Source organism: Dermacentor albipictus, chromosome 5 (genome assembly GCF_038994185.2).
Source record: "Dermacentor albipictus isolate Rhodes 1998 colony chromosome 5, USDA_Dalb.pri_finalv2, whole genome shotgun sequence".
Classification (NCBI taxonomy): domain Eukaryota; kingdom Metazoa; phylum Arthropoda; class Arachnida; order Ixodida; family Ixodidae; genus Dermacentor; species Dermacentor albipictus.
Window position 1 is genome coordinate 129,344,528 of NC_091825.1, and position 16,649 is coordinate 129,361,176.

Here is a 16,649-nt window from a genome sequence, read left to right on the forward strand (position 1 = left end):
CCTTTGGTACACTACGCTATAGGCAGCTTAAGTTTTTCACGATGATCACTCGCGCGAACGTTCAAGAAGTCATCGCAAATGCTATACAAATGGTGACAAAACCGCTTCCGAGAATCATTCGTGCTCCCGAGAGCTCTAGCGAATTTTGTATATGTCACTTCACGATATATCGAGCCGACAGACTACTGCGAAATATTAATCGCGGAATGAAATACCGAAATATTGGACTAAGCGAAAATCTAACCGTTTCCGCTAACCACTCGCGATACAATGTTCTCGGTAAACGAATAATTGCTCTCTGCATTTATACTGATGAAATTTGACGTACTTAAATGAAAATGTCGGTTATAGCAAGATCATGAAGATAATTTGTTCTTAAATTATGCCCTCTGTTTTTTCTCAGAAAAAATTGTCAAATAGAAATATTTCTAAACGAATAAAGCCGCACGAAGCTTAGTTTCGTGCAAGTAAAACTAAGCTTCGTATACCTCATGAAATATTTGAAATATCTGATGCTGAAGAAATTGGTTTGGCATGCATTATGCTAGAACATATCTGTAGCTACAGAACACGACCACCACATACCACTACTTTTTGAACAGCTTGTTTTGAAACTTGCGTAACCAAGTGAACAGTTCTTTTTAATGTTAACTGCGAATTTACATATCGCTTCTTTTTTGTCTCGATTGAAGCAAGTAATTATGTGCAGTTTAAAGAATAGACTAGTATGTGTTGCGGAGTACGAGGTGTTAGGTTGCTGTATGAACTTATTTTTTTTATATGCTACGAATATCTCTCAACTCTTCTCAAGCAGATGCAGTGTGTTAACAAAAGTTACTCGAAAAAAAAAAACGCGATAGTTTCTTTTTATGAGCATCAAATATGATTCAAGTTAATTAGGCTGTTTTTCGAAGCGAGCATTTCTCGTGTGGCTTTTGAGTGGAAAGAACCACAGCTAACGCTTCCTTAGTTCCTGCGATGCAGTAATGATAATGTCGCGTTGTACTGACGGCGAAGAACAGAAATACCAAAAGCGCTAGTCAAAAATTTACCTCTTCTTGCGATTTAATAACAGCGGCAATCGAATGAAAAATGCTTCCTGTCAAAAAAGAAAGGAAAGTGATGTACACGCCACTCGTGTGAAAAACGGTCACCATCAGATGCTGATTGGCCATTCGGTAATTGTGACTTCGATATAAGCAGCGCATTCGAAATATGACGGCCGCAGAGAGAGAGAGAAAAAAAAAACACGATGCGCTCAAACGCAGCCTTTCGAGGAAACAAAAACAAACGATAGACAAATAATAATATAATAATATTTGGGGTTTTACGTGCCAAAACCACTTTCTGATTATGAGGCACGCCGTAGTGGAGGACTCCGGAAATTTTGACCACCTGGGGTTCTTTAACGTGCACCTAAATCTAAGCACACGGGTGTTTTCGCATTTCGCCCCCATCGAAATGCGGCCGCCGTGGCCGGGATTCGATCCCGCGACCTCGTGCTCAGCAGCCCAACACCATAGCCACTGAGCAACCGCGGCGGGTAAACGATAGACAAAGATTACCATCCCCGTGTGCTCTCAAGATCGAATCAAGTGCTTAGGTAGGGGCGCGCTTTTTTTTTTAAATGCTACTGCTTCGAGCGTGCAAGCGCTTCGTGTATGTATTCACTTTGTCTGTCTTTTGTTTTGAGTGCACGGCTTATCACTAGGCCGCCGTCAAAACAATTTACGCGTTATAGACCGTCCATCGCAGCGTAACAATATCATGTTATCACTGTTACTTTGCCACTGCTTTATGTACTCACATACGCGCGGCACAATCGTATTTTTCGATTCGAAATATCACGCACATGTGACGTCATTACCGGCTTTTCTTTTATACTTAATTTTTTTTTTGTGTGTGCGAAACCCACGGGACAAGGTAAAAAATGGGTCTCTACGAGTTTGGGGTCCTTTTGTGCATTGAACTCTTCTGCGCTCTGTGTTAATACCTGAAAGGTCGCAATGAGACAAGGAGAGCAAGAGAAAAGAAGGCGAAATGGGCCTGAACGCGGGTGATCTGAGCGTAAGGGAAATGTTCTTTGAGAACTTCACTTAAATGTTGTGTTTACGTTTAGAACTTCTAGAGCAATAAATGACCTTCGTTTGTGGGCGTACAATAGTATTTTTATTGCCAAATGGGCATGAACCTCTAGATTAACACGAGTTGCATACAGGAGAGAGAGCGTAAACTTTTATTTCAAATCAACAAGATTTGAGTCCGGCGTCTTTTTAGTGGGTCTGGGCACCCGCCGCGGACGCGGTTCCGAGACCTTGTCTCGAAGCGGCTTCCTCGGCTCGCTGGACGGCCCGGAGTTGTGCTCTCAGGTCAGAGCTGAGCAGTGCGGTCATCCAGCGTGACCGGAGGCTGGCGGTGGAAGAGACGGAGGGGTCGGCACTGCCCGACTTGTTTGTTAGGTCCCGACACTCCCACAACATGTGATTTAGTGTGGCAACCTCGCCACACGATGTGCATCTGTTTGTAGTGTACATGTCTGGATACATGGCGTGCATGAGTCTGGGGTTTCTGTAAGAGTCTGTTTGTATTTGTCTGAAGTGTACTGCTTGCGTCCTGTCTAACCTAGCGTGAGGGAATGGGTATATGCGTCTTTGTAATAATGTAAGGACGAATTTTTTTTTGTACTCTTGATGCTTTTTTTGTGTACTTGTGTAACAACTTGTGCAACTTTTTGTGTAACTTTTGTGTACTTTAGTGTACTTTGTGTAACTGCGCTGTCTGGGGTATGTGTGTACATGTTATATGGGGCGATGGGCAGCTTCAATTTCTTGACTGTATGTTGGCCTAGTCGGCTGTGATGTAGCCTACCTTCCCGTTTCTCAGCAGTTACTAAACAATACGCAACAATCACGAGTGGCATCGGAAATGCACGGTTCGGCCCGCTTTATACTCGTATAATGCGTGTCCTCGTACGTGCATTATATGACAACCGTTGTGGCAATCATGTATAGACAAGAACGGCACCGAGAGCGGCGCTGCTGCGCCGGCGTTGAGAGCGCCGCATGCGGAGCAAAATTCTATTAGCCGGTGGTACCCCTCTCCCATCTCTCGTTCGCGCCGCCTTGATTGCCTCCTGCACTGCGCGTGTTTGGGCACGTTTCGCGCCGCGCGCGGTGTGTGCGCGTGGACATTTCTTTCGAAGGGCGGTGTACAGTCTCTCTCACATTTAGGGGAAAACTCGAAGCGCATTGCATCGCGATGCGGCGAGCGCTTGAGTCAAGCGGCGGCAGCAGCTCGCGCAGATGCTCGAGGGGCGGGATCTTGAACGGCGTCGTCTGCTACGGCGACGCACGCTGGCCGCATTGTCGAGAAACGTTCTACTGTCAGGTGCAGGGCGCTGATCACATCGTTACTGCGTGAAAGGAGCCGGTATTCTTTGCTAAGCGTTGCGCGACGCCCACTGATACGCCTCGAATGTAAGTTCATCGCTGCATGGCAGTCATAGACGACGTACTGATTCCATACATTCTTGACGGCCCGTTTCTGGAAGGCGACTATATATTCTAACGCGATAGGACGCCGATCCACACTGCTCGTGCTGTGCAAGAACTGCTAGAAGAGCGCGCAGTCACTCTCTTGGAGCGGCCGCCTCAATCCCCGGGCGCCAACATCATTTAAAATGTCTGGGGCTCGTTGAAAGTATCGCTGGCGCAACATCCCCTCTATCAGTCGCCCGAGGATAGGCTTCGATCCACCATCGTCAGTGACTGAGACATGCAGCGAATGAACACATCCCTGATCAAGTCATTCTACACTTCACTGCCTTCCAGGATGAGCGCTGTCATCGCTGCCGCTGGGGACATGACGAGATACTAACTGAAGTTCCGAGCGTGACGTGTCCAATTCCCCACCGGCGGGCAGGGTCTGTCTGGTGTAGCGAAAGATTATCGAGAAAAATCACTTCCAGCTCATTGTCTGAACCTAAAACGTTCATTTAATCGTGTCCGTTTGTTTCACCGTGTTCGACTCCCATTGTTGAGTGCTTTGTTTTCCTTTCGAGTCAAACAAAGACTGAGCACGTTGCGCGCACATCTTGGTGCGTTTTGTCGCTGCTCATTACGGTAGCACACACAGTGAAGAAATATACGTGCACACGCTCAGTACTCCGGCCTTTCGAAAGAACAAATGAACCATGTTGTCAAAAGAAGTTTGTGGAACTCCATTATCGCCAATGAAGGATCAGAGTGTGGCGACGCACAACGTTTAGTAAAGAATATCAGCTCAGTTCCCGCAGTACCGATGAAATCGGTGCATTGCCCCTGACAGTACCACGCTTCCCGAAAATGCGGCCAGCGCGCGCCGCCGTAGCAGACGACGCAGATCACGACACTGCCCCTCAAGCGTGTGCGCCTGCTCGAGCTGCTGCCGTGGCACGACTCCATTGCTTGCCGCATCGCGACGCAATACGTTCCGAGTTTTCCCCTTAGTGTGAAACAAACTGCACACGCTATATTTGCCTTTAAGAAGATCGGTACGCTTGACGATTATTTTTATGGCTGCAATGCGGCGAAACGGCAGCGTCTGCTTAACCATGTAAGGGACGCTGAGCAGGTAATTGGAAACGACATCGTATGTGCCGCCGGAAAAATCGTCAGCACATACGATGCGGCACATACATACGGCACCTACGAGCTAAAGTCATTTTTGCAGTTTCTCACATAATGTTTGCTACAAATCCGTGTTGTCTCTGATGGCGACAACGGACTTCTATCGACACTGTGCGGAAATAAACAAGATATATCGCTGCATAGCACAAGTACGACATGCGCACACAACTTTAACTAGTACGCCCCCTACAATATGGAATAGAGGCAGCAATGTAGACAGCTTGATCATTTTTTAACAGTACTCAAGAGACGGAAGTTGAAAGTATTATTAATCATTCCTGCTTCAGCAATGCCGGCGCGACCAAGACGCGGGTGTGTATCGTCCAGTAACCCGATCGATCGGTGCGGTGGTGAAGCGGGAATGAACTCCGGTCATGTTCAATGCATCATGCACATATTCAATTTATCGGCACGCGTGAACTTCGGCCACTGCTAGCGCATACAACAGACGTGGTTTCCATTCTTAGACAGCGCACACACAAACGAAACACGAGAAAGAAGACAGGACAAGCGCTCGTTTAACTTAAAGTTTTTATATGAATAAAAGGATTATGTACCGAGTAATTATTAATTTCACGTGGTTTACATATAGAAACCGTCATACACTCAGGAGTGATCAATAAACGAGCTCGCTTCGTTTGCCAGATGTTTACTTCGCTCGGCGCATAATCATGTCTGTCGTCTGCTTCTTTCGTACCATTTTCTTGTGAATCGGCAGAATTTCACTGGTGGCATCAACCTTTTCATGTTTACATTGCTGTCGTGACAGTTAACAACACAATAATAATTTCCGGTCATCCGAAGAGGCGCCGTCGCAAACATGAGACGTTTCGCGCGCAGCGCGAACTGAACGCGGGCGCGACCGCGAAGGGAAGCGGCGACGGAAACCACCGTTGGAGATGAAATCGTGCCGCCAGGGGAGAAACGAGCGCTGGCGTCTAGGATGAAACTTGGCGTGCAAGCGTGCTTATTCATACGTAGTATTAAGCTGTTTAACTATACTTCAGTATAATGCATTTAGGATTTAACATGATGATCGAATGTATACAGTTTCTTTCACCTTGATAGTTATTTTTCTCTTATTTCTTGCTCGCGCGATTTCATCCGTGGGAAAGAAGCACCGCGTGATTGGTTCATTGATTGATTTGGATTAAATTCGCATTGCTGATGTGTTGCGGTGGCCTCCGCACCCATAGCTTTGTGTGTCCCCTATAGGAGAAAATAGGTATAGCAGGCGTAAACCAATCAAAAATAAATAAACTGGAGAAGCCTATGCTCCCATAGGGCGATGTAGTCCGCGTAGATTGAGGACTGCACGGCGAAGTGAGGGTCGATCGACAGTGCAGCAGGCGCTGAGCCGTGCTCCCGCACGGGTTGCAGAAGATAGTGCTAGCCTTTCCTCCTTTCCCCACAAGAACCACTTCTCTCTCTCTCGAACTGCTGGCATTCGCGTGACTGCTCCACGCGAAACGGCTGATGAGTTGGGAACGGACCACCAATAAAGGTGCCACCCTGCTCAATGACCGCGCTTTCCAAAGAGAAAATTCGTGTAGCTGTCAATATCTGTTCGGTAGAACTGGGGTTTGAAGTCTTCATGCATGATTACGGCAGCTCATAAAGTTTGCAGCTAAGACAAGGTTACTCAGTTCCCACTTGCTCAAGCTGCAGCCTATCGAAAAATAATTTCACGCAGAATACCCTGTGGGCGTTATCTAAATTATGCATGAGCATTCGCTGCGAATTTCCCGCTGCTTGGTCGTCGTGTGCTGCTGTGTTTGGTATAATTGCGAGAAACAGCGCGAAGGAATCGTGAAACGGAGGAGCGCGATTGCAACACTGAAATGTTAACGGAGACGAGCATGAGACGACGAACAAATGAGCAGCAGCAGTGTTCGCTCATGTTATATGGTGGTGCGTTTGGATGATTCCGCTGCTTCGTGGAAGATGAGCACTGGCCTATACGCGTACTGCAGTACGTGACGTAATTGAACAGTTGTCACGTTTGTTAGCCCTCTCTATATAGACGTGGTCGATGACGCTGCCACCTCTCGTTACGAACCGTTATCAGCTGTGATCAAGCGCACTCCCGCGGTGGTTATGCATGGCGGAGCCGCGCGTGCCATATCTTGAAGGCGATCAGCGATGGGGCAGAGGCCGCCGAGTGCTGATAGATTCGCGCGTGCAGTGTTCTCGATGCTTAGTTCGTGTTGATGTGAGAGGCAGCACGAAAAGTAATTTAGCTCGCTGCTGCGGACCATATCTTGAAAACGATCTCGCCTTACGTGACGGAAGGACGGATGGATGGACGGAAGGTTTTCCTCGTTCGGTAGACATAAAAAATAGGCACAGAAACTGTAGCATTGCAAACAAACAGCTGGCGCGCGTCAAGCCATGGCCGTCATGGCAGTTGTATTTTTGTTAAGATGTCAGTGTGGACTTGACGGGGAATATGCACGCTGTGTAGATATAAGCTTTGTCTTTCTTTCTTTCTTTCTTTCTTTCTTTCTTTCTTTCTTTCTTTCTTTCTTTCTTTCTTTCTTTCTTTCTTTCTTTCTTTCTTTCTTTCTTTCTTTCTTTCTTTCTTTCTTTCTTTCTTTCTTTCTTTCCTTTGTGATGTGCGCGTTCTGTTAGACGCATTTTCAATCGGTTACTTTTTGAGCAAGCATTGATTAATGACCCTCTGCTCCAGTGAAGTGTCGCTCTTTCACTCAACTGTGCGAGTGTGTATCGTCAAACGTAATCAATATAGAATGCGGTCGGCCCTTTTACTCCTTGGCTGCTTATAACCTTCACAGATTGGCTCTAGAAAACGCCACCGCTTGCCATATTTTTCTCTCAGATATGCTCTTTGCAGTAACTGTTGTGGATATATTCACTAAGACGTTGCCGGTGGCTGAGTCATGTGACGTACAACGACCAAAATAATCTGAGGTTCACATGAAGATGGCGACGATGACGTGGAGACAGTGTGTACTGGGTGCACGTTCGATTATGCGCATGGCTATGTATAAATGGTCACCGAGGCCAATGCTCTACAAAAAGCTGCAGTAATGCAAAAATAGCTTTGTGTACCAGCGTCGGAGTAAACACCAATACGCTGGCTCCGACCTATTCCGACCCCTGTTGATTAACAGAACGACATATTGTATGTTGAGGCTCATTTAAAATAAATAAAGAAAGAACTTACAGTGCGATGTCTTTGCCATTGAGTATAAGGAACATACAGTGAGAATCTCGTTAATCCAATCACTGCAAATTTTGCCTGATACAAGTTAGGTTTCGTGAAAAAGTGGTTGGTGCACAGATTTCTTATTTCAGAGGGTGCAGGTTCTGGTGCCACCGGCTCCATAAAATGCATTTTGAATACTGCGTTCCTTTGTATTTTTTGATGTCCTATGCAAGTTACATTCATGTCGATCGATGTCTATACTGGACTATTGAAATGGTGAAACAATGTGCAGACATAAGGAATACGTGCACTTAGGGGCTGGAACTACGATGCTCCTCGGAACTTGTTCGGCTAGTATAGCCGTTGCCATCGTATTTCAGTGTATCGCGTACGCCTTCGCAAGTGAGGCGAATGGTTACGTGGACTGTATCTTCGTAATCGGCTTTGCCCGCAACCTTGCTTTCGATGGTCTTCGTATGTTGACGTCATTTTCACCTCCCTATAGGCTTTCAGAGATAATGCGGATGGTGGCGTATCGCAGGCCTTCATGTTCGCAATGGGGAAGTCAGTGATTATGCACGGGCGAGTCGTCCGGTGGGACAACGGGCAAGAACAAGAGCATGGGTAATTCTAGCTGGCAATGGGCATGACGTAAAGTGAGGACGACTTGGCAGGCAGTATGGTCTGCCATCTGTCTTTATACATATTTGGAAGAGTGCGTCTGGAGACAAGAGTGACTGTGGCGGTCATCCCGGCTAGTGACAAGATCCCGTTTCTTTCTGTTGCCATCCGAGATTAGCACCGGTGATAATGGTGCATGATAATGACACACGGTGATGAAAATGAGTACTTAGAAGTATATAGGCCACCCACGACTAAAAGCGAGCGCGATCAAAATAGCAGGGGAAGGAGGGATACCATTGGTTAACAGGATAGTTGTCAAATATGTCAAATAGTTAACAGGAAAGTGTCGCACACAGTCCCGTTGCCTCGTAAAGGTGAACTTCTCCTTAATGACCCACTTTTCTATGAGTTATTCGCTGGATCAACTTGGGGTAGAATGCTGTGTAACCGAAAGAACAACACGGCTGGCATGTTGCAACCGTATTTCCATTCAAGCCACGGCGTCCGCCTGCAACTGAGGGCCCGATGCGAGAACGGATAAGCTGTTTTTCCATCTCTTATTTTTCTTGAACTGATATATTCGACAGCATGTACCACTTCTAAACGCACGGCGTGAGCTTGTGTGACCAAACCGCGAACAGTGGTGTGGTGTTCTCGATTACTCCGAGCAAGATGTCTAGCTTTAGTCGAAGCAGAAGTTGGCAGCCTTTTCCACAGCTGCCATCGAATGAGATTGGTATGGGTCGAACGAGGCAGACGAAGAAATGAAAAGTGCAAGGGTGTCACCCACAATGCCGTGTCGCCGATGATATATTGATACCCGCGCACAACATAACGATGGCGCTGGTGACAAGATCCTCGCCGGCGATACCTCTTACGTGCGTGTGGCCTATGAGTGGAATGTTTCTGGGTGCGCTGAAAAGTGATTTTGTTTGCGCATACCTTCTTTCCATTGGGAAAAACGCGACGATGAAACTTGGAAATTGCCACTGGGAAGTTCCACTGGAAAGTGCGATAAAGTTGATTGTATGTCAAGCGATACTTTCTTGCTGAGCTTGAACACATAGTTGACTACAAGTTTTAGGACTCATAGAGAACTGTAGATTATTGCAGCAACGCACGGAAATTCTCGTGGCACGGTGATTTACTGGTTTTTCTTTCCTTTTTTTTCCAATTCGCAGGAGGTGCTTGTCTAGCTTCAATTGACGGTGTGAGACAGGCCGCCTAGCGACCATCTGTGAGGTAAGTAAACTAGAATGTTAGGTAACAGAACCCCGGGGAACAACACGCCAATGATATTGATACTCACCTTCCAATCTTGCGCTACTTCGGAATTCTTAACTACTGTATTGTTGGAAACGCCTGCAATGAGTGGATTGTTCTCGTTGCTAGAGTATTGGCTTACGATTCGCAATTCACATGTAATGCCATTTCTTGAAACTACGGTGTGTTAATTATTACGGTTGTGATGCTTTTGCGGTCACGGTGTGGCAGCATTATTGATGAAAAGGAGTAATCAAAAAGAAAAGATTACGTTGCCTATGTTTAACTTGAACAACGATGACATCAACAATAATGATCTGACGCGAGGACAAACAGCGACGTCTCCCGTTTGAATTAGCATCGCAGCCCACGAGTAATCAAGAAAGTAAGCAAAATGACTGTGATTAATTAGATCGTAAAGTTTGCCGCGTGCGATGACCATGTTGCAACTTGTGTGAACACGTGCACTTCCGGTTCCGTTTTGAAAGAAAAGTTCTCGCGTTATAACTGTTCATCAGACGCCAGCGAATCATGATTGTGGACACATCATTAGTGATGGCGACTGGTCAGTGGCAAGCAGTGCTTGCGAATGAAAAGCTTTGCGAATTCGGCCGCAGATTCTCTGCCCGTGGCCCACAATAATGTAGCAACATCTTTGCGTTCCGCGGAAAGCGGAAGCATGCCGCTATTGCGGTATCTTCCAGATACCGAACGCTCCACATACTTTGGATCGAAATTTTAGCGGGTCGCGTGACCGGAATATATATTCCTTCCGTTTTCTTTTTCCCCATTCCGATTTCATTAGGCTGACTTTAAATTGATTCCGTTTCGAGCCGCGTGTAGCATGTTTTTCTGCATCCGGGAACTGTGCTCATTTATATCTTTGGTATACCTCCTGCAGCCTTCCTTTCTTTTTTTCCTTTCGATTTGTTATCTCGTTTTCGTTCCCCCTTCTACTTGATTTGCCGCCTCGCTAGAGTAATCAGCATACGAAATTTTTTTTTTGTGTCTGCTTTGCAGATTTGGAGATTCTAACTAACCAGGAAGGGCGTTCCCGCAAAAAGCATTTTGTTTATACTTTCCTTCAGCCTTTGGTTAAGGCAGGCATAATGGCGCAACGTTATTCTCATTGAGCCCGGAAGCGAAGGCATGGCGCATTACTTGCAAAATTGCTTTCAGTTAGGTTTTAATTGCTCTCGGATCCTTAACTTTTCTCCTCGATCATGTTTCTTTTTAGCGCATGGATATTTCCACCTGCCCGATTGCGGGTTTTTCCGAGGAATGAGGTTGCTCCTGGTTAGCAACGGTTAAGCGTTGTTGAGAATTGGACGTGCCCTCATTTTCCCTCTATATCGGCTTTCCTGTATGTGAGCTGTACGTAGAGGTTTCGGAATCAGTTGCAAGATGAATGACGCGGTTGTTCCCCATAGATAAAAGGTCTGCTGCTCGCGTTTAACAACGCTATGGCACAAGAAAGAAAAAGGGAAAAAATGGGGCGGAATACGATATACTCAGCTTCTAACAAAAAGGAGATACGCTGTTTAAATTTTTGTTTCCTGTTGGAAAGACTGAAAGAACTGAAAGAAATGTGCCCGAACGAGCGATGTGGCACTGTACACAGTGCAAGAAGTAAAAAACAACAGAAAGCTTTGCTAATTATTTTTTAAATATAGTTTCAGCCGGCATCTTATTTGATCGCTTTTCATTTACGAACAGCTGCCAGTTATTAAAGTGTTAGAGACGTTGAAGGTTTGTGTACCAGTTGCGTTCAGCGCAGTTCTATTATTATTATTATTATTATTATTATTGATAATAATAATAATAATAATAATAATAATAATAATAATAATAATAATAATAATAATAATAATAATAATAATAATAATAATAATAATAATAATAATAATAATAATAATAATAATAATAATAATAATAATAATAATAATAATAATAATAATAATAATAATAATAATAATAATAATAATAATAATAATAATAATTCTTATTATTATTTGGCGCTGAAGTTTTCTGGAGCTCCAGGACTGAACGCAAATCAGAATTCATCACGGGGTCCTGGAGCATATGCCGCACTGAGCATGTTACAGTACAAAACAAGGCAGGGTACACAATTTCAGGCATAATAAGAGGCAGGCGAGGCATGATAAGGTAGCCTCACCAGCTGTAGTCCTCTTACAACCTATCTGATTTTATAGAAGATGAAAAGGTTTGGTAGTCAATTCGATAGTTTGTTTCACAGTTCTAGTAACCCTATGTTTAGTTAGCTTATGCCTGTGAGTGCATTATACTGACATTGACGTGGCCCCTTCCTTCAACGTGGCCACATCAACGTCGAATTACTAACGCGACCAATTACTCAGAGCCTTCGTAAGTGATTCATATTTATCGACCTTCCTGAAACTGCTACTGGCACTCTGCTGCGAGCTGATATTGCCGCAGGCTTCAATTCAACCCCACGTACAGAGAACACTCGCAATTGTGCAGCTATAGAGTTCTCTAGAATGTTAAGTCTACACTGGCATGCAGGTATGCCGATTTCCGGAATATTCATGGAAAGGGCTGCCTGTTTTCTACACTGCCTAGCCAAGTAGAATGCGCGCTCAGATTCGCTAAAGCACCTGTCATAGCCAGAGAAAACACGTTGCACTACAACAAGGCAGGTGCAAGGCAAGTGCGATTTAATTCGGCGCACGTCAGCGTGAGGTAGGCTTAAGGAAAGAAATCGTGCAAGTAGTAGCGTGCGCCGTATTGCCGGTTGTTCACGTCGCTCACAGTGCACGTCTCTGTCCTTCGAGCTATCTTCTCCTCGTTTGTGGCGGCGCCATTGCACAACATGTTTTCGAGAGTCGAGTTTCAAGTTCCGCTTCTGTGAGGCTCTGGCATTTTCCAGATCAGTGCACCCCGTTCGAGATTATTTCGTGCGTTTCTTTACGTAGGTAGGACGAAAAAAAATTTCTGAGAGGGACCGATAAGAAAAGAACACGGACCTCGTAAAATGGAAGAAATTGAAGGGCAGACGTTCGGAGACGTTTCTAGATTACCAGCAACTCCGCAGAAGCGAGCAAAAAAGAAAAAGCAATTCTGTAGCTCTGGCTCCTTTTCCCCCAACATATGAAGGTACAAGCACACGGACGACCTTGGTGAATGTCTGAAAGCGCGCAGACGGACGTGATCACAGAATAGCATCTCGATGCTGCGAGTGGTTTTATCTGTCCGTGCAAACAGCAGCCATATAGGAAGTGAAAGGCACAATGGCCAGAAGGTCATTTATCGGTGTACCTTCCAAGTGGAAAGGTTGGCACGCGTTCACGCCGCTGGCGAGGGTGCAGACGCATTGTCACCGAGCGCGTAGAGGCCGTCATCGTCACGCTGGGGAGACTGCGAAACGTCACAGCTCTGAGACCCGCGTCAAATAAATTGAAGGCCTGCCTCACACGCGTACCTATAGTGAGGTTGAATGAGACGAATGACGGCCGTCCACGTAGTGTGGAGACGTTTTGGTTATTGTGCTACGCATTCCCTGGATAGATAGATTTAGCTAAGGGACCAGGTGGATAGGTCGCAAGCCAGGTGCCTCGTGCTACTCCGTTGAACTTATATTGTTAAGGCAATATGAGTGATGAAAATTAATAAAAAGCAAACGCCGGTTAACGCGAACAAAAAAAAATGATGAAATAGAACTAAATGATGCATGACGGTATTTCTCACTTGCGCGCGAGGTTGAAAACAGACGAATAAAAATGAAGTTCAATGTGCATAGGTAGTCGGTACAATGTAACACAATAAATGTCAAATTCAAACGCATACAGACCATCTGTACTTCGAAGTAAGGTTGCACGAAAGAAAAAAAAAAGCACTCGCAGCACATAATACCCTTTTTGCAATGTCTGGAGTCACTAAAGAAATAATCGGTAAAGAATAATCACAAAAGAAAAAGCGCTTGACACCCTATTGTTGTAATCTTGACGCGAATTTCTCGCCTTAGACGGGCCTTGTTTTCTTTTTTTATTTATTTGCTGTCCTCGTTGTATTAAGGTCCTTGCTTTTTGTAAACTGCAACTCCACTTAGCAGCTCCACACTGGATTAGCTGTATCCGTCTATCTTACCCGTTACGTCATCGTCGTCTGGCCACCATCCCATTCTAAGCTCCACCCTCGGCATATACCGTAGACCGTAAACTGCATCTTCACCCATAACGCGAAGCAGCGACGCGATAACGGGCACAGTATTACGCGCAGTAAGTCTGCTACTCTCTCGTGGGGTATAACTTGCAGTAAGCGTTTGAAGATGTAGGGGAGCAATCTCCTTCTTAGGCTTCAGGCACTGATTCTTCTAGTCAGAGTCGTGTTCGGTTGCGTAGGTGTTGCTCTCCGGTGGTGAAGAAGCACAGAGACACACCTCTTTCCCCCTCCCCCTCTTTCCTAACCTGTCTCTCGCTTCTTGCCACTGGCTTCGTTTGTTTCGTATTTTGTCACTGCGGCGTTGGTTTATCGATAAGCAGCAGAGTGAGGCATCAGCCAGCCATCTTAACCAGCGCCCAAGAAGGTCAAGCACAGTATTTTAGTGGCGCAGTATTATCTGCAGTGGTATTGGCGGAGGGACTGAGAGGTAGGATGTTTGACTCAGTCCGTGGATTTGTAGTTCAGAGAGAGAGAGAGAGAGGGCAAGAAAATGCAGTAAGTTTAACTATACGAGCGTCCGGTTTGCTACCCTGCACTGGGAAAAAGGGAATAAAGGGACGAAGAAAAGATGAAGGGAAGAAAGTGAAGGCACTAGTTTCGCGCACACCTTAAGAAGGACACAAAGTCTACGAATGGTCGCAAACAACTGTCGACTTCAAGTACTGTAACAATGCCTTAGTTGCTTTGAATTTAAATCATGGCTGGGCTTGCGACGTCCTTTCCTAATGGCAAAAATTCTATCAATGAATTCTGCTATTCTAGCGATGGGTCCCGGAGGGCTTCAAAACGACTAGCGGAGTGAGCCCATGCCAGCTATAGCTGTAAAGAAAACTTAGTGCGCCAGCACGAGGATTTAGACAACAGCTCCTGCCGCTCTGGGAGTTGGGAGCTGGACCTGGGATCTACTTCGTTATTGCGATGCTTTGTGTGCTGTGTTATGTGCTCTGTCTCCCTCTCTCTCTCCTCCCCATCTTTCATCCCTCCCATCCCACTCCCATGTGTAAGGTGGAAAACTGGTTAAGCTAAACTGGTTAACCTCCCTGCCTTTCCTTTTCCACTTTTTCCTTCCTTGGTACCTGGTAATTTGGATAAGGTTTTGCACTTCGCACAGGCTCTGAGCGTAGTGCCGTCTGTCACGCATTTCGGAGGCCACATCAGGTAATACTATATATATAGCGTTCGAGGACGACGTTGTGTTTATCGCGCAAGTAGCTGTTTTTCGAGAAACAAACGTCAGAATCCGCTGAGAGATAGCTGCTGTCGTATAGTCATTAATGAGTTCAGAGCTAGACGAATCGCTGCGATCTGCTGTTCTTTTTTCTCTTTCCAATACGTATTCAATGTGCTCATTCTTACAGCATGGATAGATTTATGGCAGCACCAATGTGCAGCACTGCACATAGGCGGCGTAGCGTTGCTTTAGAATGGTCGCAAATCAAAGTGATAACTAGAAGGAAGATGATGATCTAGACGAATAGATCATTTTCCCTAAAGAAAGGAATGAACAGAGTGTTTGGAAGGCGATCTTACGGTATTTCAACGCTGCCTCATCAGCCTCAAAAGACCTTCGTTCCGGGGTCAACGAGCGCATTTGGAAGGTAACCTGTAGTGACCTTTCAGAGATATCTTTACGCCATCAATATTATTGGTAAACACTCATGATCTTCCGCTCCCAACTGAAATTCCAATCACGACGTATTAGCACAAGCTCATTTGTTTACTAGTCATAAAATATTTATGTACAGTTCATTAGCTCTTCAACTGTTTCACGTACTCGTAAGACGCATGCTGTTCCCTTGTTCCCTTTGTTCTGATTTGCCGGAACTATCTTGCGCGTGCTATTCGGCTCTAGCCTTCCTTAACGAGCATGCATAAAGCGATGTTAGTCATGTATCGCAGCACTGAAATATGACAGCGATGAGCGTCATCTACGTTGGTTAACGACATAGCAAGAACGCTTGCAGGTTCATCCACCTGCGGTACAGACGTTCTTTTCCTCTATTCTTAACATTAGGCGAGTTGTGGTTTTGTAGTTATGTTGTTTTGATATGGGTGAAAGCCAATACTTCCTCGATTATATAGGACTTAGAGAATTACGCTTTTTACGTAAGGCGAGGCATCAATGTTGGTTCCCTTAACTATTTTCATTCATTCATTCATTCATTCATTCATTTTGTTCTTTATTTTAAGAATAAACGGCAGTGATATATCGTTTACGTTACGCACAATTTGTGCCCAAACATTCGATACCTCTGCTCTTTTTCATGTCAGCACTATCTGCATCTTTCGTTTTGGGCACAGGCTGATTTTCTAGGGGATGAGGACCGTATTTAGCGCCAAGAGAAACGGAGTAGCTACCGTCGCTGGAGTCTGAGACTTTTGTTACGTATAAATTAGTTACACAATTCGTAGCCATGACTTGCAAGTGAATCGTTATAGCAATTACGATTAGTAGATTTGGAGCAAGTAATCTATATTTCTTCGGGTGTGGGGAAGAGGGATTCTTGCTCGAGCTTGCGCTAAGCGCCGTTTCTCACACCTTTATTAAGATACGCTTATTACTGCTTCAGTAAAGCAAGGTGGGTAGAATGCGCAAAGTTTTTTGTTCGTAATATTGGTATGTTTTCACGAACAAACAGTTCATGCGAACAGTCTACTCTAGCGAACCTTCCTAGCGCACGAATTGCCTTTGTGAGTGCGGGCCCATATCTTCAGTCTACCGGACA

The 16,649-nt window shown here is 45.3% G+C and overlaps 1 protein-coding gene across 2 annotated transcripts in view; it reads left to right on the top strand.

Moving 5' to 3' along the window:
* LOC135906368 (cytochrome P450 302a1, mitochondrial-like) overlaps positions 1 to 16,649 on the top strand; it is a 100,826-nt gene that overhangs the window by 34,648 nt on the left and 49,529 nt on the right. For both annotated transcript variants that reach the window (XM_065437719.2, XM_065437720.2), the window contains exon 2: positions 9,642 to 9,702. The gene's annotated coding sequence lies outside the window, so the exon portion shown is untranslated. The remainder of the gene's footprint in view (positions 1 to 9,641; positions 9,703 to 16,649) is intronic.